Genomic DNA, 7244 nt, shown 5'->3' with positions numbered 1-7244 from the left:
ATTTAAACACACACATGCACATATATATGTATATGTATATCTATTTATCTATCTATATATATATATGAGAGAGTGTTCTGCCTATTTATATAGAAGTTATCCAGATTTTACAGGATCTTTATGTCATTGTCAGATTTAATATTAAGGTGACCATAGGTTTATGAATGACTGTTTTAAATGAAATTTGTATTAATATATTTTGATTTGTTTATGTTACCTTTTTTCTCCCCCTTCTAAATAGCCATCACATATAACAAATACTATTTTAAAGCAAAAAAATAAAAGGAGAAAGGGAGAGTCAGGAAAACTTATCAATATATCAAGAAGAAAACCTGAAAATATGCACAATATTTTACACTCATATACCTATTTCTTTATGTTTAATAAAGACATTTGTTTTATTTGATAACATTGGTTTTATGCCACAAGGACACAAGCTCCACCAACACCCTTAATCTTTTCCTCTGCTCTTCTGCTGAAGAATTTTGCCTTCACGATGACTGGCTGCTTGGGGAGTTTCCCTTTTCCTAGGACTTTGTAGTACCCCGACCACACGACATCAATGATAGGGGCAAGCCCTTCATGCCTTTGGCAGCATTAATCCTGGTCTGCTCACTGACCAGTGTCCACAGTTTATCAAGGTTGACGGTTGGGCAGTAGCTTTGGTTCTTCTTCAAGTGGTAATGCCGCATACCCACTTTCCCGAAGTAACCTGGCTAACATTTGTCGAAGTTGATGCGGTGATGGTGCAACCCTCCTGCATTTCCTCGACCTCCGGGGTGCTTCTGGTGCTTGCCGATATGCCCATGGCAGTGGCTGACGTGCCCACGGAGCTTCCGCGTCTCCCTTAGTCGGAAAGGCATGTCGCACGCACTGCAAAAGAGAAAAAAGGAAGCTGCGGAGCAAGTGTCGCGAGAAAAGCCCATATACCTATTGATGGGGAATGGATTGTATTCTTAAAAATTTGATTACCTTGATATTCTTGTCTTTTTGCTCTTCCAGATGAATTTTATTATTGTTTCTAGCTCTATATTTTTGATAGTTTGATTAGTATGGCACTGAATAAGTAAATTACTTTAGGTAGGATTCTAATTTTTATTATATTAGCTTGGTTTATCCATGAGCCATTGATATTTTTCCAATTGTTTAGATCTAATGTTATTTGTGTGAAGTGTTTTAAAAATCTCCAATCAAATACCAAATTAGAAATTCTGAAAAATCAAAGGAGAGATTAATGAAATTGAAAGTGAGAAGCATTGAACCAATAAATAAAAAAATAAGATACCTAAACCAGGAAGAGCCCAAACAGAGAAAAACTATTAAAGACTAATGTCCCCAATGAATATTTATCAAAAATTTAAATAAAATATTAGCTTTTAAAATTGCATGCCCAATTAATTGATCTGCTTTTTCTCTATTTTATTTATGTAAGCATTTGGAGATAAAACATTTCCCCTAAGTACTGCCTTGGTTGCATCCCATAAATTTTGGTATGTTGTTTCATTATTGTTATTTTCTCTCATGAAGTTGTTTGTTTCTATGATTTACTGTTTGGACCATTCATTATTTAGGAATAGATTATTTACCTTCAAATTAATTTTTAATCTATCTCTCCAATGCCCTTGATTAAATATGCTATTTTTGCATGATGATATGAAAACGAGGCATTTATTCTTTTTGCCTTTCTGCATTTGATTGTGACATTTTTGTGCCCTATTATATGGTCAATTTTTGTATAGATGCATCTACTGCTGAGGAAAATCTATATTCCTTTCTATCTCCATTCAGTTTTTTCCAGAGGTTTATCATATTTAACTTTTTGTAAATTCTATTCACATTTAAATTTATTTCTTGCTTATTTTGTGGTTATATTTATCTAGTTCTTAGTGAGTGAGGTTACAATATTACTTGGAGTTTTCATTATGAGATCTCTTTCAGGAAGTAATTGATGGATTTTTTTCAATGACTATTTTATCCTCTGGTTCAATGATATAAGAACACTAGACATGTAGTTATCACTCAAAATAGGGAAGGGAACATATTTTGCTTTCTAAATTAACTAATTATCCTGAAGCAAATAGTATAATCCTGCCTTTAAGTAATATTAATTAGTAGAATTTATACAATTCGAGGCTTGTGAAATTATTAAACTAAAGTATCTTTTTTGATCTTTATAACAATCTGATGAAGAAAACATTACAGGTTGTTTCATCCATTTTACACTTTATAGGTGATGAAACCAAAACTTGGAGAGGTTTAATGGGTTAGATCTCATGGTTAGTATCAAAGGCAGGATTCAAACCCATCTTTCTTTGATTTCAAATCCAGCACTATAGCCATTTTATCATGTGATACTGTATTCATATGCAAACTTCTTGGGAGAGGTCACAGATATCAAGGGTAAAATTAACATCACTTTTAGGAAATTGTTATAATAAATAAAATAAGATACTTGCTCATTGATGTATTTTTTAATTTTTCCAGTGCAGTAATTATAAGCTCTGAGGGAGCACAAATTTGTTGATCAGCTAAATTTGTTCTAAAACATCCCATTCTGCTACCTGCACATCTGGTTGGGAAACAATTTTATACACATAAATGATTCATCTTTTATTTAGTAAGGTAGCAATTTAAAATCATTTCCCAATTGCATGGCCTGCAATCTGCTCTATAGTCATTATGGTTGCCCCTCTGACTCCTTATAATTGTGTATGTCAGTATTCCTTTGAAGTACAGTACAAATTCTCTTAGTATCAAACAAACCACTAAATGTTTCACCAGTTGGTTGTCTGTACTCTGCTGAGAGTAACATTAAAAATTTAAGGGAAATAACATTTGCAGTTTTGCTTTTGCTCTAGCACAAGGTACTTGCGAATGGTTTCTTGTGCCTTTCCATCCTAGATATTTTTAAGAGTTTTACTGACAGATATCTAGGAACAGAAGAGTAAAATCAACAAATATTCAAAATAGAATGAAACTTAGACACACTGCCATTATGCTTCATCATGCCTCTCCTTCCCCCATATATTAAAGAAACTGAGGACTAATAGAGATTTTATAATCTGCCCAGCTTGTGATATGGTTGGTAGAACACTGGGTCTGGAATCAGAAAGACCAAAGTCCACATCTGATCTCAGACACTTACTATCCATTGTGGTCCTGGGCAAGTCACAAACTTTGTCTATGTAAATCTGGAGAATGAAATGTAAAACCACTCCAGTTATCTTTGCAAAGATAAGCAGAGGGACAGTTAATCCACAGGTTATCAAAGAGTTGGACATGACTGAAAAACTGACTTAAGAGGATAAAAATGCCAGAGCCATGGTCAAGTGGCTCCTAAAACCCTTAAAAATGAAGAGACATTATAGGGGTAGCTGTGTGGTGCAGTGGATAAAGCACCAGCCCTGGATTCAGGAGGACCTGAGTTCAAATCTGGCCTCAAACACTTGACACTTACTAGTTGTGTGACCCTGGGCAAGTTACTTAACCTTCATTGTTCCACAAAAAGAAAGAAAGAAAGAAAGAAAACTGAAGACATTATAACTACTGATTTTTAAGCCCCTATGAAATCTTTCCAATGAAAATGTGAATCATTGACAAATAAAATGTTTTGTAGGTAAACTCTATATCATTCCTGTAAAATGGCAAAGCTGTATGAAATATAGAAAATACCTCCCATAGCATAGTAATACAATAAAGAAGTGTTAGTAATACAATCAATCAAGTATTTAAGAGCTTACTTTGTGCCTGATACTGTGCTAAACAGAAAATAAAATATGGTTTAATTGGATTTAATTTATTCAGAACTTATTACACAGAGAGATTCTATATTGTAGTAGAAAGAGAGCCAGGCTTGAATCAGGAACCCCAGAATCATATCCAAGTATAGTCATATTCCTACTAGCATCATGGGAAGTCAAATTAAACTTTCTTAGAGTTTTCTCATCTATAAAATGGGGTTTATAATAGCACCAATCTTACTGCATTGCAGGAATTGAGTGTTATAAGCTTATTTAAATCACTTTATAGTCTTATACTCCACAAATGCTGACTATTGTTGTTGTAAATGTTATTATAACTATTTTTACATTTGCTAAATCAAATCCCATATTCATAGCCTGGAAAAGGTCTTTGAATTAGATGCTAGGGGACAATGTTAAAAACACTGGAGACATTTTTAAGTATGGTTCTCCCAGTCACTTTAGAAGGACCTATTTATACACCACCAAATGATCTGCTTATGTTAAGCCAAACATTGAATCTAAAGATCACATACTGAAATGTAGTGGTTAAATGCCAGAATTTTAATGTAAAACCCCAAATTTTATGGTCAGTTAAGTTAAAATACCTTTAGCAGTAATACACAATTCAAGTCACCAAGGACTACTCTTTACCAATAAAAAACAAAAGAAGGTTTAGGATATGTTATTTCAAATCTCAAAGTAGATAGGGATTTAACACAGAATAATATATCCTGCAAAGTTGGTTGTACTAGGAATTTCAACAATAATGAAACATTTTAAATATTTTCCCAAAAGAATCCAGATGTGAGTATGCTATTCAACACAATATTACTTAAGGTAGTAGATATAGGCAAAAAATATTTTTTTAATTTATAAGAAAAAATCTGAATAATCAATTATTTTATAATCACTGGAATAGACAAGGAATTTGTTTCAAAACAATTTATTGCATCGGTCTATTGGTAAAGAGAGAGCAAAGAAAGTCAATAAGGTACAAGAGAACTACCAAATTGTGAAGTGAGCAGAACCAAGAGGACATTGTACACAGAGAGAGCAATATTGTTTGATGAAGAACTGCGAATGACTTGACTATTCTCAACAATATAATAATCCAAGACAATCTAAAAGGACTATGGATGAAAAATACTATCCACCTCCAAAGAAAGAACTGATGTTGATGGAACAGACTAAAGCATGCTCTTTTTCATTTTCATTTTTTCTTTTAATCAAGTTTTCTTGTACAAAATGACAAATATGATGATGTTTTACATAATCATACATGTATTACTTATATATGATTGCTGCCTTGTGGAGGGGGGTGGGATGGAGGGAAAGGAGGATAAAAATTGGAACTCAAAACTATAAATAAAAATGTTTATTATTAAAAAAAGAGACACTACCAAGGTCTTTGTGAATTATGATGCAGTGGGAATAAAAGACTCAGCAATTGTCATAACAGGGAGATGAAAAGATCCTACAGAATACCATTGTCAGAGATTATTTTTGTTACTTGACAAGTGTAAAGAGATGACAGTGAAAGGCCATATAGAACAAACTCATTTGTAAAACAATGGAAGATTATGAGCAGTATAGTCTCATAAATCAGAGAGAAGCAATAAAAAGTGAATCCAGCTTCAAGAAATTTTGGCAAAAGAGTCAACTAAACAAAGGCACATAAGGGCATATGAATGAAAATGAAAGGAAGGCAATAAGTAGAAGAACATTGGAAAAGATCTTCAAAAATGATTAAAACTGTTTTTCAACCTGAAGAATAATAGAGTAATTGACCATGCTTAAACTCTAACATGACAGTCTTAGAGACAGAAATCACACACACACACACACACACACACACACACACACACACAAATGCACACTCAACTATGGGAAAAGATGCTGATTAAAGAAATTATATATGGAATGGAATTATGTAGAATAAACATAATTGTATGTTTGCAGATCTATTCACATGGTATCTGATAAAGAGAAAGATAACAAAAATGGGAAAAATCTCAATACTGAACAATGATGAGTAAGGGAACATAAACAACTGCTGCCTAAAGGCCAACTTTAACAGCTATACAAAAAGAGCTATTATAAATATTTTGTACATATAGTTCCTTTTCCTTTTTAAAACTCTTTGTGGTACAGATCGTCATGGTATTGCTTGGTCAAAGGGTATGCATAGTATTATATACCTTTGGGCATAGTTCCAAGTTGTTCTTGAGAATGGTCTAATCAATTCATAACTCTACCAACACTGCATTATTATCTCAATTTTTCCATATCCCCTCCAACATTTGGCATTTTCCTTTTCTATCATAGTCAATCTGATAGGAATGGGGTGGTATCTCAGAATTATTTTAATTTTCATTTCTCTAATCAGTAGTAATTTAGTGATTTTTACATGACTATAGATAGTTTTGATTCCATCTATGAAAATTACCTGTTCCTATCCTTTGACCATTTATCAGATGATAAATGAATAGTATTCTTATAAATTGGACTCAGTTTTCTATATATTTGAGATGAGTCCTTTATCAGAGAAACTTACTGTAAAATCTTTTTCATAATTATGATTACTACTTCTCTCCACCCAAATCACCCTCACATTTATTCTACTCTGTCTTTTAATACTTTCCATTCTGAAAACAGTTTTATTTCTAATTAATACCTCCCCAACTCTTCCCTCCCTTCAATCAGCTCCTATTTCTCTTATTCCTTTCCACTCCTAATTTCTAGTAGACTAAGGGAGATTTCTTTGCTAAACTGAGTATGTATGTTATTCCCTCTTTCAAGCAGTTCTGATGAGAGTGAATTTCAAGGGCTCCACTCATTTGCCTCATCTCTTTTCTTCTCAATTGCAAACTTTCATGTCTTTTTTATGTGAGATGACTTACTCTATTCTATTTCTCCCTTCTACCTTCTCCACTGCATTCCTTATCCTCAGACCTTGATTTTATTTTTAGATATCTTTCCATCATAGTCAGCTCACACACATGCCCTTTGTCTATGTATATTACTTTCAGTTACTCTAAGAATGAAAAGTTCTTAAGAGTTATGAGTATCATCTTCTCATGTGAAAAGATTAACCTTATTGAATTACTTAGGATTTTGTATTCTTGTTTACTTTTCTATGCTTTTCTTAAGTCCTCTATTTGAAAGCCAAACTTTCTTTCTTTTTTTTTGCAGGGCAATGAGAGTTAAGTGACTTGCCCAGGGTCACACAGCTAGTAAGTGTCAAGTGTCTGAGGCTGAATTTGAACTCAGGTCTTCCTGAATCCAGGGCCGGTGCTTTACCATTGTGCCATCTAGCTGCCCCTGCACCATCTAGCTGCCCCAAAAGCCAAACTTTCTATTCACCTCTAGTCTTCTCATCAGGAATATTTCAAAGTCCTCTATTTCATTAAATGTTCATTTTTGAACTCCTGAATATCATATTCTAAGAACTCTAATACCTTAATGCAGAAGCTGTAAATCTTGTGTTATCCTGATTGTGGC

At 33.4% G+C, this 7244-nt stretch overlaps 1 pseudogene; it reads right to left on the bottom strand.

Moving 5' to 3' along the window:
- Nucleotides 1–379: 379 nt before the first annotated feature.
- On the bottom strand, nt 380–895 carry LOC122756340 (annotated as a pseudogene).
- Between the last annotated feature and the right edge of the window lie 6349 nt (nt 896–7244).

Source organism: Dromiciops gliroides, chromosome 4 (assembly GCF_019393635.1).
Source record: "Dromiciops gliroides isolate mDroGli1 chromosome 4, mDroGli1.pri, whole genome shotgun sequence".
NCBI classification, from domain to species: Eukaryota; Metazoa; Chordata; class Mammalia; order Microbiotheria; family Microbiotheriidae; genus Dromiciops; species Dromiciops gliroides.
Note: the sequence above shows the minus strand (reverse complement) of the source record. Positions and strands in the feature narration are given on the sequence as shown.